Source organism: Dendrobates tinctorius, unplaced genomic scaffold (genome assembly GCF_039654945.1).
Source record: "Dendrobates tinctorius isolate UK_male_01 unplaced genomic scaffold, ASM3965494v1 ptg000421c, whole genome shotgun sequence".
In the NCBI taxonomy this organism is placed as follows: domain Eukaryota; kingdom Metazoa; phylum Chordata; class Amphibia; order Anura; family Dendrobatidae; genus Dendrobates; species Dendrobates tinctorius.
In genome coordinates, this window is record NW_027362085.1 from 138,251 (window position 1) to 159,696 (window position 21,446).

At 43.1% G+C, this 21,446-nt stretch overlaps 1 long non-coding RNA gene and 5 other non-coding genes across 6 annotated transcripts; all 6 read left to right on the top strand.

The window, feature by feature from the left end:
• The first annotated feature begins 7,202 nt into the window (after positions 1-7,202).
• TRNAV-UAC (transfer RNA valine (anticodon UAC)) lies at positions 7,203-7,275 on the top strand. Its single transcript has one exon. It is a non-coding gene; the product is annotated as a tRNA-Val (tRNA).
• Positions 7,276-7,531: 256 nt separating this feature from the next.
• TRNAV-UAC (transfer RNA valine (anticodon UAC)) lies at positions 7,532-7,604 on the top strand. The gene has a single exon. It is a non-coding gene; the product is annotated as a tRNA-Val (tRNA).
• A 1,257-nt stretch (positions 7,605-8,861) lies between these two features.
• TRNAV-UAC (transfer RNA valine (anticodon UAC)) lies at positions 8,862-8,934 on the top strand. Its single transcript has one exon. It is a non-coding gene; the product is annotated as a tRNA-Val (tRNA).
• Positions 8,935-13,708: 4,774 nt separating this feature from the next.
• Positions 13,709-13,781, top strand: TRNAV-UAC (transfer RNA valine (anticodon UAC)). The gene has a single exon. It is a non-coding gene; the product is annotated as a tRNA-Val (tRNA).
• Positions 13,782-17,447: 3,666 nt separating this feature from the next.
• On the top strand, positions 17,448-17,993 carry LOC141076513 (uncharacterized). Its single transcript, XR_012227511.1, has 3 exons — positions 17,448-17,508; positions 17,609-17,677; positions 17,879-17,993. It is a non-coding gene; the product is annotated as an uncharacterized lncRNA (long non-coding RNA).
• A 3,178-nt stretch (positions 17,994-21,171) lies between these two features.
• On the top strand, positions 21,172-21,244 carry TRNAV-AAC (transfer RNA valine (anticodon AAC)). The gene has a single exon. It is a non-coding gene; the product is annotated as a tRNA-Val (tRNA).
• Positions 21,245-21,446: the final 202 nt, after the last annotated feature.

Below are 21,446 nucleotides of genomic sequence, written 5' to 3' on the forward strand. Positions count from 1 at the left end.
GTAGCATGCATGTAGTATGTATGTAGCATGCATGTAGTATGTATGTAGCATGCATGTAGTATGTATGTAGCATGTAGTATGTATGTAGTATGTATGTAGTATGTATGTAGTATGCAGTATGTATGTAGCATGTATGTAGTATGTATGTAGTATATATGTAGTATGTATCATGTAGTATGTATGTAGCATGCATGTAGTATATATGTAGTATGTATGTTGCATGTAGTATGAATGTAGCATGTATGTAGTATGTAGTATGAATGTAGCATGTATGTAGTATGTAGCATGTAATTTTTTTTTTTTTTTTTTTTTTTTACATTTAACACATTAGCCGGATGATGGGACTACTACTGTCCCATCATTGGCTAATGTGTCAATCACTGTCATGGTAGCAGGCATCGCCAGATGGGACTTGTAGTCCCATCGGACGATGCCTGCACAGACCCCCGGAGCCTGCACAGACCACCGGCAGGCCGGCACAGCCCCCCGGCAGGCCGGCACAGCCCCCCGGAGCCTGCACAGACCACCGGCAGGCCGGCACAGACCACCGGAGCCTGCACAGACCCCCTGGCAGGCCGGCACAGCCCCCCGGCAGGCCGGCACAGCCCCCCGGAGCCTGCACAGACCACCGGCAGGCCGGCACAGACCACCGGAGCCTGCACAGACCCCCTGGCAGGCCGGCACAGCCCCCCGAAAGGCCCGTACAGACCCCAGAGAGGCTGTACAAGGGCAGGAAAGGGTTTTTCTTATTCCGATACCGGAAGTCCCATAGACTTGAATGGGACTTCCGGTATCGGAATCGGCGATACCGATACTTTTTTTAAAGATCGGCCGATACCATCCGATACGATACTTTGAAGTATCGGATGGTATCGCTCAACTCTAGCCAGGAGCCATTTGGTGAGCTGCATTTCTTGCTACATGTTCACAGATTTACCAGTGGAAAAGCCAAACTTCACATGCCACAAATGCAAGCTTGTGACCCTGTTGGAGGAAAAGTTGCAAAATCTCAAAGAGAGGTTAGCTACGTTGAAGATTATTAAGGAAGGTGAAGAGTTCTTGGACAGGGCAGAATTATCTCTTCATGTTACAGAAAGAGAAGAAATTCGAAGTGCACCTGAATAAACAGAGGAATGGAGACATGTGACCCAGAGAAGCAGGAGGATCAGGAGGCACTCAGCACCCATACTGCTCAGAAACCAGTACCAGGCTCTCACGCAGGAAAACGATGACGAAATACATCAGGATAAGACTTTGCCAACAAACAGCAACCTTGTACGCCTTCAGAGTCCTCCTAGATGGAGAAGGAAAAATGTTGTGAAGAAGAAACGGAGAGTGGTGGTCATGGGGGATTCCCTGTTGAGAGGAACAGAGGCCGCTATCTGCAGACCAGATATAACTTCAAGAGAAATGTGCTGTCTTCCAGGTGCAAAAATTAAAGATGTGTCTGACAGGATATCAGGACTCTTCAGACCTACAGATGACTATCCATTCCTGCTACTACATGTGGTAACAAATGACACCGCAAGAAACGACCTGGAAACCATCTGCAGAGACTTTGAAGACTTAGGCAAGAAAGTGAAAGAACTGGGAGCGCAGGTGGTCTTCTCTTCCATCCTCCCAGTGGATGGCCATGGAACAAGGAGGTGGAATAAGATTCTGCAGGTGAACAACTGGCTACGTCGATGGTGCCGTCAGCAACGATTTGGATTTCTGGATCACGTAGTGAACTACTTATACGATGGACTACTTGCTAAAGATGGGGTGCACCTTACGAAGACTGGAAAGCAGGTATTTGGAAGTCGCCTTGCTACACTTGTAAGGAGAGCTTTAAACTAGAACAACATGGGAAGGGAAGCAAAAGACCAGAAAAAGCCATACACCTCACAAATGCTATTGAGAACTCTGCTATTAGAAGTGGAAAGGAAGAACAAAGATGAAAGAATCTAATTAATAAAAATATTGGAGAAAGAGAAACCAATCACAAACTAAAATGTTTCTATACTAATGCACAAAGCATGGGCAACAAACAAGGAGAATTGGAACTACTAACACAGGAAAAGAAATATGATGTCATTGGAATCACCGAAACTTGGTGGGACAATACACATGATTGGAATACAAGACTAGAAGGATACAACTTATTTGCAAGAAACAGACTTGATAAACGAGGAGGGGGTGTCGCATTGTATGTTAGAAACGCATATATCTGCACAGAGATTGAAGCTTCAGAGACTGGGCGTTCTGTGGAAACTGTTTGGGTAAGAATACAAGGACAGAACAATGGAAAGGACACCATTGTAGGTATTTACTACAGGCCGCCTGTGCAAGCTGAAGATATGGATGAACTCTTTATGCATGAAATGGCCAAGTTCTCCAAAAAATATGACATAGTTGTCATGGGAGATTTCAACTATCCAGACATTTGTTGGGAATCTCTCTCAGGCAAAACTAACAGGTCAAGGAAATTCTTATCCTCTCTTGCTGACAACTTTATCTTCCAAAAGGTAAGGGAGAAAACAAGGGGAACTGCTACCTTGGATCTAATCCTTATAAACAGGGAGGAAATGGTTGAGGAGGTAAAAGTGGCTGGGACCCTAGGAGGTAGCGACCATGCTATTTTAGAATTTTGGATAACTAGAGGTGGAAGACCTGTGAAGACTCAGACGTCAAGGTTAGATTTCAGAAAGGCAGATTTTAAGGGATTCAGAAAGAGAATTGGAGGGATCCAATGGCTGGATATCCTTAAAGACAAAAATGTCCAGGAAGGATGGGAAATCTTGAAAAATGAAATTCTCAAAGCACAGTTGTTAACAATTCCGAAAAGAGGGAAGAATAGGAAGCATTTAAGGAAACCAGGATGGATGAACACAGAACTTAAGCACATGCTAAAAAGGAAGAAAAAAATGTTTATAAAATGGAAAGAGGGAGGCATATCTAAAGAAGAATATAATTCTGTCTGCAGAACCTGCAGGTCACAAATCAGATTAGCTAAAGCTGAAAATGAATTGAGGCTTGCAAGAGATGTCAAAAGCAATAATAAAGGATTTTGGGGATATGTCAACAGTAAAAGAAAAGTCAAAGATGCTATAGGATTTTTACAGGATGAAAATGATGAAATGGTAAGACAGGATGTTGAGAAGGCTGAACTTTTAAATTCCTATTTTGCATCTGTTTTCTCTCAGAAAGGAAATGTAACATCAACTGTTATTCACTGTGCTATTAAGGGAATAGAAGAATCCAGGATATCTATAAACAGAAAGATAGTGAGGAAACACTTAGCTAACCTAAATGAATTCAAGTCTCCAGGTCCAGATGAATTAAACCCCAGAGTACTGAAGGAGATAGCAGAAGAAATTTTTGAACCCCTCTCCATAATCTTTGAAAATTCTTGGAGAACAGGAGAAGTGCCAGAAGACTGGAGAAGAGCAAATGTTGTTCCTATCTTCAAAAAGGGGAAGAAGGTGGACCCAGGCAACTATAGGCTGGTGAGTCTGACTTCTATACCAGGAAAGATCTTTGAACAAATTATTAAACAACATGTATGTCAATACCTGGATAAGAATTAAGTGATTATACAGAGTCAGCATGGGTTTGTAACTAATAAGTCATGTCAAACTAATTTAATTTCCTTCTATGACGGTATCACTGATTGGGTGGATCAAGGAAATGCTGTAGATACAGTGGAGCAAAAAAGTATTTAGTCAGTCAGCAATAGTGCAAGTTCCACCACTTAAAAAGATGAGAGGCGTCTGTAATTTACATCATAGGTAGACCTCAACTATGGGAGACAAACTGAGAAAAAAAATCCAGAAAATCACATTGTCTGTTTTTTTTTTCATTTTAATTGCATATTATGGTGGAAAATAAGTATTTGGTCAGAAACAAAATTTCATCTCAATACTTTGTGATATATCCTTTGTTGGCAATGACAGAGGTCAAACGTTTTCTGTAAGTCTTCACAAGGTTGCCACACACTGTTGTTGGTATGTTGGCCCATTCCTCCATGCAGATCTCCTCTAGAGCAGTGATGTTTTTGGCTTTTCGCTTGGCAACACAGACTTTCAACTCCCTCCAAAGGTTTTCTATAGGGTTGAGATCTGGAGACTGGCTAGGCCACTCCAGGACCTTGAAATGCTTCTTACGAAGCCACTCCTTCATTGCCCTGGCAGTGTGTTTTGGATCATTGTCATGTTGAAAGACCCAGCCACGTTTCATATTCAATGCCCTTGCTGATGGAAGGAGGTTTGCACTCAAAATCTCACGATACATGGCCCCATTCATTCTTTCATGTACCCGGATCAGTCGTCCTGGCCCCTTTGCAGAGAAACAGCCCCAAAGCATGATGTTTCCACCACCATGCTTTACAGTAGGTATGGTGTTTGATGGATGCAACTCAGTATTCTTTTTCCTCCAAACACGACAAGTTGTGTTTCTACCAAACAGTTCCAGTTTGGTTTCATCAGACCATAGGACATTCTCCCAAAACTCCTCTGGATCATCCAAATGCTCTCTAGCAAACTTCAGACGGGCCCGGACATGTACAGGCTTAAGCAGTGGGACACGTCTGGCACTGCAGGATCTGAGTCCATGGTGGCGTAGTGTGTTACTTATGGTAGGCCTTGTTACATTGGTCCCAGCTCTCTGCAGTTCATTCACTAGGTCCCCCCGCATGGTTCTGGGATTTTTGCTCACCGTTCTTGTGATCATTCTGACCCCACGGGGTGGGATTTTGCGTGGAGCATCAGATCGAGGGAGATTATCAGTGGTCTTGTATGTCTTCCATTTTCTAATTATTGCTCCCACAGTTGATTTCTTCACTCCAAGCTGGTTGGCTATTGCAGATTCAGTCTTCCCAGCCTGGTGCAGGGCTACAATTTTGTTTCTGGTGTCCTTTGACAGCTCTTTGGTCTTCACCATAGTGGAGTTTGGAGTCAGACTGTTTGAGGGTGTGCACAGGTGTCTTTTTATACTGATAACAAGTTTAAACAGGTGCCATTACTACAGGTAATGAGTGGAGGAAAGAGGAGACTCTTAAAGAAGAAGTTACAGGTCTGTGAGAGCCAGAAATCTTGATTGCTTGTTTCTGACCAAATACTTATTTTCCACCATAATATGCAAATAAAATGAAAAAAAAACAGACAATGTGATTTCCTGGATTTTTTTTTCTCAGTTTGTCTCCCATAGTTGAGGTCTACCTATGATGTAAATTACAGACGCCTCTCATCTTTTTAAGTGGTGGAACTTGCACTATTGCTGACTGACTAAATACTTTTTTGCCCCACTGTATAGTATATCTTGACTTCAGCAAAGCATTTGACAAAGTCTCTCATACAATCCTTATTGAAAAAATGACTAAGTATGGAATGGACAAGGCAACTGTTAGGTGGATTCATAACTGGCTTAGTGATCGGACCCAAAGAGTGGTCGTAAATGGCTGCACATCCAGTTGGAAGAATGTCTCAAGTGGGGTTCCACAGGGCTCTGTCCTGGGCCCTGTATTGTTCAACATCTTTATCAACGATTTAGATGAAGGAATTGAGGGTAAACTGATTAAATTTGCTGATGACACAAAGCTAGGAGGGATAGCTAATACTAGAGAAGAGAGAGAGAGGATTCAAAAAGATTTAAATAAACTGGAGAAGTGGGCAGCAACTAACAGAATGGTTTTTAACAGGGAGAAATGCAAAGTAATACATCTGGGCAATAAAAATGAAAAAAGCATATATAGAATGGGAGGAATAGGGCTAAGTGACAGCACATGTGAAAAAGACTTGGGTATACTAATAGATCACAGACTGAATATGAGTCAACAGTGTGATGCAGCAGCAAAAAAGGCAAATGCAATTCTAGGATGTATTAACAGAAGCATAAAGTCTAGATCATGTGAAGTCATTATTTCCCTCTACTCCTCTTTGCTCAGACCTCATCTGGAATATTGTGTCCAGTTTTGGGCACCACATTTTAAAAAAGACATCAACAAACTGGAGCAAGTTCAGAAAAGAGCGACCAGAATGGTGACCGGTCTGCAAACCCTGTCTTATGAGGAAAGGTTGCAGGATTTGGGAATGTTTAGTTTGCAAAAGAGAAGACTGAGAGGAGACTTAATAGCTGTATACAAATATCTAAAGGGCTGACACATTGTAGAAGGATCAACTTTATTCTCATTTGCACAAGGAAAGACTAGAAGCAATGGGATGAAACTGAATGGGAGGAGACATGGATTAGATATTAGAAAAAACTTGTTGACAATTAGAGTGATCAATGAGTGGAACAGGCTGACACGAGAAGTAGTGAGTTCTCCTTCATTGGAAGTCTTCAAACAGAGGCTGGACAGATATCTGACTGGGATGATTTAGCGAAGCCTGCTTTGAGCAAGGGGTTGGACTAGATGGCCCAGGAGGTCCCTTCCAACTCTATGATTCTATGATTCTAATTCAAGTAACACCTAATAGGATCAATGTGCGAAAGCAGGCATCTAGGTGCTTTTTCTTTTTGGCTTTTGGACAAAGGCATGAGAATGTTTTGTGGAAAATGGTTTTGTTTCCTTGTTTGTTCTTTTTTCCAATAGCCTGACAAATGAAAGGTTCCTGTGTTGCAAAATGCACTTTGTCCTGTCTTCAGACATAGAGGAAGACCTCTTGACTTTGGCTGGCTGTTTTTTTCTTTTTCAAGTGCATTTCAGCATGTTTAAACATCTTTAGCTTTGCATGGAGTTTCTGAAGTGTAGTGGTTGTCACGTTCACCTCACACGCGAACGGTCCACAGATCGAAACTGGATAGAAGCATGACATTAGGCGTTGATATTAAAGCTTTTGACGTTGAGTCTTTGTTCTCGATGGCTCGTCATGACCACAGTAACCTTCCGCAGCCGGTTTCTGTAGTGTAGTGGTTATCAAGTTCGCCTAACACGCGAAAGGTCCCCAGTTCAAAACTGGGCAGAAACACGCTGTTACCCTTTGGTATCCAAGCTTTTGACTTTCAGTTCTTGATCTCGATTGCTTGTTGTCACCACAGTAAGTGCTTCCATCCGGTTTCTGTAGTGTAGCGGTTATCACGTTTGCCTCACACGCGAAAGGTCCCCAGTTTGAAGATGGGCAGAAACCCAGCTTTTCTCTTGGAAAACGATCTTTTTGACATTCAGTGCTTGTTCTTTATTGCTTGCCATGACCACAGCATTTTTCGTTTTGTTGAACCGGTTGGTTTCTGTAGTGTAGTGGTTATCACGTTCGCTTTACACGCGAACGGTCCTCAGTTTGAAACTGGGCAGAAACACGCTGTTACCCTTTGGTATCCAAGCTTTTGACTTTCAGTTCTTGATCTCGATTGCTTGTTGTCACCACAGTAAGCGCTTGCATCCCGTTTCTGTAGTGTAGCGGTTATCATGTTCGCCTCACACGCGAAAGGTACTCAGTTCGAAACTGGGCAGAAACACAGCTTTTTTTCTTGGAAAACGATCTTTTTGACTTTCAGTGCTTGTTCTTTATTGCTTGCCATGACCACAGCATTTTTTGTTTGTTTGAAGCGGTTGGTTTCTGTAGTGTAGTGGTTATCACGTTCGCTTTACACGCGAAAGGTCCTCACTTCGAAACTGGGCAGAAACACAGCGTTCCTCTTGCAAACTAGTCCTTTTGACAATGAGTGCTTGATTTTTAATGCTTGCCATGACCACAGTAAATGCTCTTGTCTCGTTAATGTAGTGTTGTGATTGTCCTGTTTGCCATCCTTCTGAAAGTTCCCTGTTTTGACCCCGGGCAGAAACATGTGGCTTTTCTTTATTTTGATCACAAACGTATATTGTTGGCTTAATTAGCCTTAGTTAGCATATTCTATTGCTGGTTTAATGAGCATTACTTTTACCAATGTGATTATTTCTACCCGTTTTTGCTTTTGGCAAGCATGTGTGTTTTTGACAGTGTCTAAGTGTTCCTAATTCAAGTAACACCTGATAGGATCAAGGTGCGAAAGCAGGCATCTAGGTGCTTTTTCTTTTTGTCTTTTGGACAAAGGCATGAGAATGTTTTGTGGAGCATGGTTTTGTTTCCCTGTTTGTTCTTTTTCTCCAATAGCCTGACAAATGAAAGGTTCCTGTGTTGCAAAATGCACTTTGTCCTGTCTTCAGACATAGAGGAAGACCTCTTGACTTTGGCTGGCTGTTTTTTTCTTTTTCAACTTCAGTTCAGCATGTTTAAACATCTTTATCTTTGCATGGAGTTTCTGCAGTGTAGTGGTTGTCACGTTCACCTCACACGCGAACGGTCCCCAGTTCGTAACTGGAGAGAAGCATGACATTAAGCGTTGATATTAAAGCTTTTGACATTGAGTGTTTGTCCTCGATGGCTCGTCATGACCACAGTAACCTTCCGCAGCCGGTTTCTGTAGTGTAGTGGTTATCACGTTCGCCTAACACGAGAAAGGTACCCAGTTCTGAAACTGGGCAGAAACACGCGGTTACCGTTTGGTATCCAAGCTTTTGACTTTCAGTTCTTGATCTCGATTGCTTGTTGTCACCACAGTAAGCGCTTGCATCCGGTTTCTGTAGTGTAGTTGTTATCACGTTCACCTCACACGCGAAAGGTCCCCAGTTCAAAACTGGGCAGAAACACACTGTTACACTTTGGCATCCAAGCTTTTGACTTTCAGTTCTTGATCTCGATTGCTTGTTGTCACCACAGTAAGCGCTTGCTTCTGGTTTCTGTAGTGTAGCGGTTATCACGTTCGCCTCACACGCGAAAGGTCCCCTGTTCGAAACTGGGCAGAAACACAGCTTTTCCTCTTGGAAAACGATCTTTTTGACTTTCAGAGCTTGTTCTTTATTGCTTGCCATGACCACAGCATTTTTTGTTTGCTTGAATAGGTTGGTTTCTGTAGTGTAGCGGTTATCACGTTCGCTTTACACGAGAAAGGGCCTCAGTTCGAAACTGGGCAGAAACACAGCGTTCCTCTTGCAAACTAGCGCTTTTGACAATGAGTGCTTGATCTTTAATGCTTGCCATGACCACAGTAAACTCTCTTGTCTGGTTACTGTAGTGTAGTGATTGTCCTGTTTGCCATCCTCCTGAAAGTTCCCTGTTTTGATCCCGGGCAGAAAAATGAGGCTTTTCTTTATTTTGATCACAAACGTATATTGTTGGCTTAATTAGCCTTAGTTAGCATATTCTATTGCTGGTTTAATGAGCATTACTTTTACCAATGTGATTATTTCTACCCGTTTTTGCTTTTGGCAAGCATGTGTGTTTTTGACAGTGTCTAAGGCTGGTTTCACATTTGCGTTTTTTTTCGCGGTAATTTAGCGCTAAATAGCGCATGCGTTTTTTTTTCCTATACTTTGCATGGGATGCGCTTATGTGCGCTTACACATGCGTTTGTACGCGTTTTACCGCGCATGCGTTTTTTTGCGGTATGCTCTCGGGCGCACAAAATGCAACTTGTTGCATTTTTTGTGCGTCCGATTTGCCTCAAAAAAACGCATGTGCGCGCAATGCGTTTTTTTACAGTAAGACACCCATTATAAGTCTATGGTGAGCATATGTGCGCATTGGCATGCTTATGTATGCGTTTTTTTGCACATGCGTTTTTTTTTTTACCATTAGTTTAGACAATGGAATTTAGGGGTTTGGGTAAAGTTAGGGTTAGTTAAGGGGGTTTAGGGTTAGGGTTAGGGTCAGGGTTAGGGTTAGGGTTAGGGTCAGGGTTAGGGTTAAGTATGGTTTGGTTAAGGGTTAGGGTCAGGGTTAGGGTTAGGGTTAGGGTTAGGGTCAGGGTTAGGGTTAAGTATGGTTTGGTTAAGGGTTAGGGTCAGGGTTAGGGTTAGGGTTAGGGTAAGGGTTAGGGTCAGGGTTAGGGTCAGGGATAGGGTTAAGTATGGTTTGGTTAAGGGTTAGGGTCAGGGTTAGGGTTAGGGTTAGGGTTAGGGTCAGGGTTAGGGTCAGGGTTAGGGTTAAGTATGGTTTGGTTAAGGGTTAGGGTCAGGGTTAGGGTTAGGGTTAGGGTTAGGGTTAGGGTTAGGGTTAGGGTCAGGGTTAGGGTTAGGGTTAGGGTTAGGGTCAGGGTTAGGGTCAGGGTTAGGGTTAAGTATGGTTTGGTTAAGGGTTAGGGTCAGTGTTAGGTTCAGGGTTAGGGTTAAGTATGGTTTGGTTAAGGGTTAGGGTCAGGGTTAGGGTTAGGGTTAGGGTTAGGGTTAGGGTTAAGGTTAGTTAGGGTTTGGGTTAGGGTTAAGTATGTTTTGGTTAAGGGTTAGGGTCAGGGTTAGGGTTAAGTATGGTTTGGTTAAGGGTTAGGGTTAGGGTTAGGGTCAGGGTTAGGGTTAAGTATGGTTTGGTTAAGGGTTAGGGTCAGGGTTAGGGTTAGGGTTAGGGTCAGGGTTAGGGTCAGGGTTAGGGTTAAGTATGGTTTGGTTAAGGGTGAGGGTCAGGGTTAGGGTTAGGGTTAGGGTTAGGGTCAGGGTTAGGGTTAGGGTTAGGGTCAGGGTTAGGGTTAGGGTTAGGGTTAAGTATGGTTTGGTTAAGGGTTAGGGTCAGGGTTAGGGTCAGGGTTAGGGTTAAGTATGGTTTGGTTAAGGGTTAGGGTCAGGGTTAGGGTTAGGGTTAGGGTCAGGGTTAGGGTTAGGGTTAAGGTTAGTTAGGGTTTGGGTTAGGGTTAAGTATGATTTGGTTAAGGGTTAGGGTCAGGGTTAGGGTTAAGTATGGTTTGGTTAAGGGTTAGGGTTAGGGTTAGGGTCAGGGTTAGGGTTAGGGTTAGGGTTAGGGTCAGTGTTAGGGTTAGGGTTAAAGTTAGTTAGGGTTTGGGTTAGGGTTAAGTATGGTTTGGTTAAGGGTTAGGGTCAGGGTTAGGGTTAAGTATGGTTTGGTTAAGGGTTAGGGTTAGGGTTAGGGTCAGGGTTAGGGTTATGGTTAGGGTCAGGGTTAGGGTTAGTAAAGTCATGGTTTGGGTTAGTGTGAGGGGCCACCTAATGTTGGAAAAAAACACAAACGCGGTAAAAACGCACTAAAAACGCATACAAACGCATAAAAACGCTGCGTTTTTTTCATGCATGCTCATAAAAATGCTTGAAAAAAACGCAGCAGTTGTATGCTTTTTTATGCGTTTTTAATGCGTTTTTTTGTGGGAAAAACGCGCTGCAAAAAAAAGCAAGTGTGAAACAGGCCTAAGTGTTCCTAATTCAACTAACACCTGATAGGATCAATGTGCGAAAGCAGGCATCTAGGTGCTTTTTCTTTTTGGCTTTTGGACAAAGGCATGAGAATGTTTTGTGGAGCATGGTTTTGTTTCCCTGTTTGTTCTTTTTTCCAATAGCCTGACATATGAAAGGTTCCTGTGTTGCAAAATGCACTTTGTCCTGTCTTCAGACATAGAGGAAGACCTCTTGACTTTGGCTGGCTGTTTTTTTCTTTTTCAAGTTCATTTCAGCATGTTTAAACATCTTTATATTTGCATGGAGTTTCTGAAGTGTAGTGGTTGTCACGTTCACCTCACACGCGAACGGTCCCAAGTTCGAAACTGGATAGAAGCATGACATTAGGTATTGATATTATAGCTTTTGACGTTGAGTCTTTGTTCTCTATGGCTCGTCATGACTACAGTAACCTTCCGCAGCCGGTTTCTGTAGCGTAGTGGTTATCACATTCGCCTAACACGCGAAAAGTCCCCAGTATGAAACTGGGCAGAAACACGCTGTTAGGCAGGTTTCACATTTGCGTTTTTTTTCGCGGTAATTTAGCGCTAAATAGTGCATGCGTTTTTTTTCCCTATACTTTGCATGGGATGCGCTTATGTGCACATACACATGCGTTTGTACGCGTTTTACCGCGCATGCGTTTTTTTGCGGTATGCGCTCGGGCGCACAAAATGCAACTTGTTGCATTTTTTGTGCGTCCGATTTGCCTCAAAAAAACGCATGCGCGCGCAATGCGTTTTTTTACAGCAAGACACCCATTATAAGTCTATGGTGAGCATATGTGCGCATTGGCATGCTTATGTATGCGTTTTTTTGCACATGCGTTTTTTTTTACCATTAGTTTAGACAATGAAATTTAGGGGTTTGGGTAAAGTTAGGGTTAGTTAAGGGGGTGTAGGGTTAGGGTTAGGGTCAGGGTTAGGGTTAGGGTTAGGGTTAGGGTCAGGGTTAGGGTTAAGTATGGTTTGGTTAAGGGTTAGGGTCAGGGTTAGGGTTAGGGTCAGGGTTAGGGTTAGGGTTAGGGTTAGGGTTAAGGTTAAGTATGGTTTGGTTAAGGGTTAGGGTTAGGGTTAGGGTCAGTGTTAGGGTTAGGGTTAGGGTCAGGGTTAGGGTTAAGTATGGTTTGGTTAAGGGTTAGGGTCAGGGTTAGGGTTAGGGTTAGGGTTAAGGTTAAGTATGGTTTGGTTAAGGGTTAGGGTTAGGGTTAGGGTCAGGGTAAGGGTTAGGGTTAGGGTCAGGGTTAGGGTTAAGTATGGTTTGGTTAAGGGTTAGGGTTAGGGTTAGGGTTAGGGTTAAGTATGGTTTGGTTAAGGGTTAGGGTCAGGGTTAGGGTTAGGGTTAGGGTTAGGGTCAGGGTTAGGGTTAGGGTTAAGGTTAAGTATGGTTTGGTTAAGGGTTAGGGTCAGGGTTAGGGTTAGGGTTAGGGTCAGGGTTAGGGTTAAGTATGGTTTTTTAAGGGTTAGGGTTAGGGTTAGGGTCAGGGTTAGGGTTAGGGTTAGGGTCAGGGTTAGGGTTAGTAAAGTCATGGTTTGGGCTAGTGTGAGTGGCCACCTAATGTTGGAAAAAAACGCAAACGCGGTAAAAACCCACTAAAAACGCATACAAACGCTTAAAACCGCTGCGTTTTTTTCATGCATGCTCATAAAAATGCTTGAAAAAAACGCAGCAGTTGTATGCTTTTGTATGCGTTTTTCAATGCGTTTTTTTGCGGGAAAAACGCGCTGCAAAAAAAAGCAAGTGTGAAACAGGCCTAAGTGTTCCTAATTCAAGTAACACCTGATAGGATCAAGGTGCGAAAGCAGGCATCTAGGTGCTTTTTCTTTTTGGCTTTTGGACAAAGGCATGAGAATGTTTTGTGGAGCATGGTTTTGTTTCCCTGTTTGTTCTTTTTCTCCAATAGCCTGACAAATGAAAGGTTCCTGTGTTGCAAAATGCACTTTGTCCTGTCTTCAGACATAGAGGAAGACCTCTTGACTTTGGCTGGCTGTTTTTTTCTTTTTCAAATTCATTTCAGCATGTTTAAACATCTTTAGCTTTGCATGGAGTTTCTGAAGTGTAGTGGTTGTCACGTTCACCTCACACGCGAACGGTCCCCAGTTCGAAACTGGATAGAAGCATGACATTAGGCGTTGATATTAAAGCTTTTGACGTTGAGTCTTTGTTCTCGATGGCTCGTCATGACCACAGTAACCTTCCGCAGCCGGTTTCTGTAGTGTAGTGGTTATCACAATCGCCTAACACGCGAAAGGTCCCCAGTTCGAAACTGGGCAGAAACACGCTGTTACCCTTTGATATCAAAGCTTTTGACTTTCAGTTCTTGATCTCGATTGCTTGTTGTCACCACAGTAAGCACTTGCATCTGGTTTCTGTAGTGTAGCGGTTATCACGGTCGCCTCACACGCGAAAGGTCCCCGGTTCGAAACTGGGCAGAAACACAGCTTTTTCTCTTGGAAAACGATCTTTTTGACTTTCAGTGCTTGTTCTTTATTGCTTGCCATGACCACAGCATTTTTTGTTTGTTTGACTCGGTTGGTTTCTGTAGTGTAGCGGTTATCACGTTCGCTTTACACGCGAAAGGTCCGCAGTTCGAAACTGGGCAGAAACACAGCGTTCCTCTTGCAAGCTAGCGCTTTTGACAATGAGTTCTTCATCTTTAATGCTTGCCATGACCACAGTAAACGCTCTTGTCTGGTTACTGTAGTGTAGTGATTGTCCTGTTTGCCATCCTCCTGAAAGTTCCCTGTTTTGATCCCGGGCAGAAACATGTGGCTTTTCTTTATTTTGATCACAAACGTATATTGTTGGCTTAATTAGCCTTAGTTAGCATATTCTATTGCTGGTTTAATGAGCATTACTTTTACCAATGTGATTTTTTCTACCCGTTTTTGCTTTTGGCAAGCATGTGTGTTTTTGACAGTGTCTAAGTGTTCCTAAAGGGGGTTTTACACTAAGCGAGATCGCTAGTGATATCGCTCAAGCGACACCGATATTGTGACGCGACAGCGATCACGCTAGCGATCTCGTTAAGTGTGAAAGGTAGCAGCGACCGGACCCCCCGTCGGCTATCGCTGATCGTGCTCGAATGTGCAGGTACATTTTTCCATCGCTGACGTCCTGCTGTTCAGTAATTATCGTTGTGTTTGAAGAAGGGGGTTTTACACTAAGCGAGATCGCTAGTGATATCGCTCAAGCGACACCGATATTGTGACGCGACAGCGATCACGCTAGCGATCTCGTTAAGTGTGAAAGGTAGCAGCGACCGGACCCCCCGTCGGCTATCGCTGATCGTGCTCGAATGTGCAGGTACATTTTTCCATCGCTGACGTCCCGCTGTTCAGTAATTATCGTTGTGTTTGAAGCTTTAAAAACGATGAGTGACGTCAATAATGACGCATGGCTCAGCGACACAGGCGTGACTTACCGGCCACGCCTCCTCTTCCCTATTGGTCTTTACAGCGCTGACAATGTGCGAAATGTATCTGACAAAAAAGCTATAAAAGACAACGCTGGAACGCCTCATTCAACACTTTGTTCCCATGCATATTGGATGTTAACCGGTTTGGCTTAAACGTTCCAGTGTGAGTCGCTACAGCGTTTATATTTTAACGGCTTTCACAACGCGGTTGCTTCGGCGTCCCTATTGCAATCGCTATTGCGCTTTTATTAGTGGATTCATTTTATTCATCAAAAGAACAACTCTGTTTGCCAGGTATGTATTTCAATAGTACCATGCAAGGTGTTTTTTAGAGTAATACTTTTATTGATTATTGTGTTGGCTTTCTACAAATGAAGCTCTTGTTACCAAATCGTCTATTGATTTTATTTTATGTTGCAGTTTGTATATCATGAACGGCGCAGAGCGTGCTATTGTGGCTGCTGCTTTGGTGTTGGAGGCTGGTCGGCTACATGAAGAGGCACAGATGCAAGAGAGGCGGTCCAAAAGAAATCGGCGCATGTGGACCAGAGAGTGGTTGGCGAAGAGGTCCGAATTCTCACACATGCAGCTCGTAAGAGAACTGCAGGAGAACAATCCTCAGGATTTCAAGAACTATCTGCGGATGTCAGAGGACTCTTTCAAATTTTTACTAGCCAGGGTGACGCCATTGATTGAAAGGAGAAATACCAAAATGCGAGCTGCTGTGCCGGTAGACGAACGATTGACTGTGACGCTGAGATTCCTGGCCACCGGACGATCACTGAAAGATCTGCAATTTTCTTCTGCCGTTTCTTTGTCACTGCTCAGCAGTTTGATTCCTGAAACATGCAATGCCATAGTTCAAAGCCTCAGGAGCTACATCCAGTTTCCTACAACAGTGGCGGAGTGGAAAAATATTGCCTCTGATTTTGAGCGGCTTTGGCAGTTCCCAAACTGTGGGGGGGCTTTGGATGGTAAACATGTGAGGATCACCCAACCGCCGAACAGTGGATCCTATTTTTACAATTATAAGGGCTATTTTAGTGTAATCCTTATGGCCCTTGTTAATGCAAACTATGAGTTCATAAATGTTGATGTTGGCATGAACGGCAGGGTTTCAGATGGTGGAGTGTTAGAACATACACTTTTTGGAGAGCGATTGACCAATTATGACCTGAACCTGCCTCCCAACACAGAGACAACCGGCAACCTCAACTTTGTTTTTGTCGGTGATGAAGCCTTCGCGCTGCATGCGAATCTGCTGAAACCGTACCAACAAAAAAGTGTGAAGGAGCAAACACGTATATTTAACTACCGTTTGTCAAGGGCACGAAGGGTTGTTGAGAATGCGGTTGGCATCATGGCCAGCCGCTTTCGGATTTTCCACACACCCATAAACCTAAAGTTGGAATCCATTGACTCGGTCGTTATGGCTTGTTGCGTGCTGCACAATTTTCTGCGGCGCCGTGATGCGAATGATTACACTCCGCCTGCCTTTGTGGACTCTGTTGACACTACAAATGGTCAGGTTCTTCTTGGTAGGTGGCGCGACAATGATCCCGCAGTACCTGGACTTCAAGCACTGGCAAGGGGAAGAAACCGTGATGATGCTAAGGCCTGCAGGGACCAATACTGCCAATATTTTAATGGGCCTGGTCCTGTTACTTGGCAGCATGAAATCTAGACAGCAAAAGTGTTTATTTAACATGTTTATTTCATTCTTGTGTGATAACAACAACAATAAATTCACATAGTTGCTACTTTCCAAAGTGTTACTGGTTTTTAAAAGAAAAAAAAGATAACATAGCCCTGCGACACAGTATCAGCACTGTAGCGATCCGTTAGCACGCCATTTTACAACCGCCCTTAAGTGGACGCTATAGCGTCACCGATAAGCGCGCAGTAGTACCATAACTAAAAGTACGCAGTAGCGTCACCAAATGAGGCGGGAAAACGTCGTGACGTCACGACGTTCTTGTGGCCGTCCCTGCTGCGTTGTGAAAGCAAAACAGGAAGCAATGGCTGGTAGACAGAGAGCTACACCTTGGGGGGAGGCCGAAATGCGTTTCCTGGTACAGGAGATGGAGAGGCGCGATTATGCGTGTGGACAGGCGCATGCACACCCCATGAGACACAAGCGGGCTGTGTTGCGGAGGATCAGGCGAGGACTGTTACGCCGGTTCGGAGTTGAGCGCACCACAACGCAAATCAGGAAAAAACTGGCAGATCTGCGCTTTCGCTCAAGAGACCTCCTCACCAGCCTCCAACAACAAGTGCGGAGGGACCGAGGTGAGTGTTCCACATAGTATGTTTTAAACATATGTTTTGTTTTTTTTTTTTTTTTTTTCAACAGGGTTTACAGTGTAAAAAAAAAATATATAATTTGATTCGCACATGTGAAATTGCACAACGCAAATATAAGTGGTTTTGCGCTCAGTTTTGTTTTTTTCCAAACAGCGGCGCATGCGGCGGCCCCAGCCCCATCAGCACCTGCAGCACCAACAGCCCCCGCAGCACACGCAAGCCCGGCGGTGCAAGCATCTCCTGAAGCAGAGTCCGTAAGTGTATAAAATGCATTTGTTCATGTTATTAGTATTTTTATTGGGTTGAAAAATACAAGAATAGGGGGGGGGGGGAAAGAAGTCATGGTTCACATAAGCCGAACGGTAAATAAAAACCAAAGTTTATTCCAGGGAGGAAACAATAATGGAGTATTACAATACCGTTTCATTTTATTTATGTTTTCACCGCTTTGGAAATGTTCAATGCTCAATTTCATATTTTTAGATACCTGAGCCCGTAAGGACCCCCTCGCCCCCCTCAACGCCTCAACCACAAATTGCTTCCTCCAATTGATCCCCAATTGGTGTGTTTTCTCCAGTATCACTCCGGGAAGCTGGAGCTGACTCGACCTCCGGTAATCAACTTTTTTTTTTTTTTTTTTTTTAACATGTGAGAAATTATAATTTGTGTAACAGTTGCTGGCATATTCTATATTTATACATTTTCTTTTCTAGTACGTGTTGCCACTCGACGTGGAAGGGCTGTTATCTCCTCATCTGAAGAGTCAGAGGCGCAACAAAAACGTAAGTGTTTGACCACAAGCATGAACCGTATGCACCCATCTGCTGCCACTTAACACTATGGCCCCATATTGCGATCCATAGGATATGGCCCCATTTGCTACCAAACCCAAATTATGCCACCATATGCTGCTCCACATACTATGGCACCGTATGCATGCACATTTACAAAACCGCCATCAACAATGTAAATTTCCTTAACAGAAATACCAACCTTACCTGAACTCTTGGCAGCACACAGGAGGGCGATGTCTGCGTTACACCAACTCGGAGTGATGCTGGACCAATTTGTGGCAGCCCAACCGCAGGGTGATAACATTTAATTAATTTTTTTTTTTTGTTTACAAAAATTGTCTATGTCATGTTGACATATGTTAAACTAAAATGGTTTGTTTAAAAATCAGTCATAAAGAAAGAAATTAAAAAGCCTAAATAAAAATAAAAAAAGAAACTGACACAGTTTAAAATTACTATTGGGACATAACACAATTTTAAAGATGGAACACTCCACGTAACAAGATAATTGCAGGCAATTAACTAAACACCAGACTAGAAAACCTGCCTTTATCGCGTGGCAAAACAATTTTTGTCTCAGTCTAGAAAGGACTTGAAATTGTAGTCATGTGTAATGCAAAAATTTAAATTTCAATTTTTATTTTTTATAAACAAAAAAAAAGAAAAGCCAAACAATTTTGTTAATACAACAAGTAAACATAAAAACTATAATTGAGTGTAACTAAAGTCTGAGTCATTCAGTTGCTGCCTTCCAGGATTTATGAATGGGCCAGACTGCAAATGTGGGGTTCCAAAATTCATGCTGTGTAGCGGCTGAATCACCCTTCTTGGCGTGCTTGTGACATGTTCTTGTGTCTGCGGCCATGGGGTTATTGACATTGCTTGGGAATCCACAAGAATATAACTGTCTTTTAGTTGTCCAACAGCAGCTTTATTTAGCGCTTCAAATATAATTCTCTCAGCCTGAAGCCTTTGCGTAACGTCCAGAGACCGAAGTCTTTCGTCCACCATGTGTGCAAAGCCCCCAATGGCTTGCTTTTCCTGCAGCACCAATATGTTCTTTGCTATATCGACAAACTCAGGAAAAGGTGGAGCGGTGGCCTTTCTTTTTCTACTCACAGGGTGACGCCTTTGCACAGTGTACGCTCCCACGGACACACTTGCCTCCTCTGCCTCCTCGTCGGTTGGGTTTGATGTTGCAGGGGTTTCAGGAATTACACATGGTGTAGGTGACACCTCTTCTGTTACATGCTGCAAGAACAGAAAAACTTGGTTAAAACACAGAAAAAGTAAAACGAGTGTTTTGTAAACACATAACAATAATTTATTAAGAGGGGGTGTGAACATTGGTACTGGCTATGTACTGACATCGACAATTTGTAGAAATTATCTTATGATAAACCAATTTAAAATGAAGAGGTATCAGCTGTGAACAAAGTTTCAAATCATCAACTTAATGAATAAAACTCAACTGTACCATGTACATATATATGTATCATAGGTTATTGGAGGGAAACCCAAAACATACTTACATCGACTAGAGGGGAATCAGGCCGTGTCACTGTTTCTTCCTCTTGTGGCAGTGACATAGAACAGTGCATAACCCTGGGGATTTCCTGGTCTCGCGTAAACTCTAGCAAGTTGTAGTACCACAACTTCGGAACATACACTTCATCGGTACCCGCCCCCGACCTTGTAGACTTTTCCACCTTGTTCAATTCCTTCTTGAACACAGTGCGTAGAGCTTGAATTTTTTTTTTAATAACAGCCTCATCAACCGTTTTGCTAGGGTGATTTTCTTTATATAGATGTACAAGTTTTTCATATGCAACCTTCTTCTTGTATTTGTTACTGTAGTCTGGAGACTTCACCTTCCAGAGGCAGGGCAGTGACCGATACATCTCAATAAATAGGCGTATGAAGTCTTGGCTGTTTGCAACTTGGCTACTTGATGCCATCTGTAATAAAAAAGAAAGGAAATGGTGAGAACTCTTTCATTTAGGTACGGACATACATTTTATAAAAAAGAGTTTGTATCGCATAAGCTTGGTCGCTGTCCTAGAAAGGTATCCCGTTCAACAATTACAAAAATGGGGGTGGGCGCGGTTTCAAAACTAAAATGGCTGCTCGGACATGTGCATATGGACAAAATGAACATAGACACAATAAAAAAGAGTTTGTATCGCATAAGCTTGGTCGCTGTCCTAGAAAGGTATCCCGTTCAACAATTACAAAAATGGGGGCGGGCGCGGTTTCAAAACTAAAATGGCTGCTCGGACATGTGCATATGGACAAAATGAACATAGACACAATAAAAAAGAGTTTGAATCGCATAAGCTTGGTTGCTGTCCTAGAAAGGTATCCCGTTCAACAATTACAAAAATGGGGGCGGGCGCGGTTTCTACACTAAACTAAAATAAAACGATAAAATAAAACAAAAAAAAAGGGCATAAAAAAAAATAAAACTTTGGAACCAAAATAAACTTACCTTTGACGTTGCGAAAAATCCGAAAGTTATAGAGAAAAAATATAAAAAAATTTGCACTGTTGATTCTTAAGATGATCTTAAAAATGGAGGTATTTGAAAAAAACCAACGATGATGATTCTTCAAGAGGGTTGCTGAAGGACGAATAGCGAAATCTAACCAAAAATGCACTTTTGTCTCTAGGGAGAAAAATGCTGGTTTAGAAGCTAACCACGGCGCTCCAGAGATTTAAACTGTAACGCTATTACGTCCTCTTTAATGACGACGCCGGCCAATGACAGCGCAGCGGTGACCAACAATCGGCGCTTTGGGGGGCGTTGTAAATTAAACGCTGAAGCACGCCCACCGAGGTCTGAATCGTTTTTTGTTTAGTAATGTGAAAGGTACTCAACGAGCAACGAGGTCGCTATGCAGATCGCTGATCTCTCTAGAGTCGTTGACGAGAGTGGACTGTTTGAAAGCTACCTAGCGATCACGTAACGACACAACAGCGATCTATGCCTGGTCGGATCGCTATCGTTATCGCTGGTGCGTTGCTTAGTGTAAAAGGCCCTTAATTCAAGTAACACCTGATAGGATCAAGGTGCGAAAGCAGGCATCTAGGTGCTTTTTCTTTTTGGCTTTTGGACAAAGGCATGAGAATGTTTTGTGGAGCATGGTTTTGTTTCCCTGTTTGTTCTTTTTCTCCAATAGCCTGACAAATGAAAGGTTCCTGTGTTGCAAAATGCACTTTGTCCTGTCTTCAGACATAGAGGAAGACCTCTTGACTTTGGCTGGCTGTTTTTTTCTTTTTCAAGTACATTTCAGCATGTTTAAACATCTTTAGCTTTGCATGGAGTTTCTGAAGTGTAGTGGTTGTCACGTTCACCTCACACGCGAACGATCCCCAGTTCAAAACTGGATAGAAGCATGACGTTAGGCGTTGATATTAAAGCTTTTGACGTTGAGTCTTTGTTCTCGATGGCTCATCATGACCACAGTAAACTTCCGCAGCCGGTTTCTGTAGTGTAGTGGTTATCACGTTCGCCTAACACGCGAAAGGTCCCCAGTTCGAAACTGGGCAGAAACACGCTGTTACCCTTTGGTATCCAAGCTTTTGACTTTCAGTTCTTAATCTCGATTGCTTGTTGTCACCACAGTAAGCGCTTGCATCCGGTTGCTGTAGTGTAGCGGTTATCACGTTTGCCTCACACGCGAAAGGTCCCCAGTTCGAAACTGGGCAGAAACACAGCTATTTCTCTTGGAAAACGATCTTTTTGACTTTCAGTGCT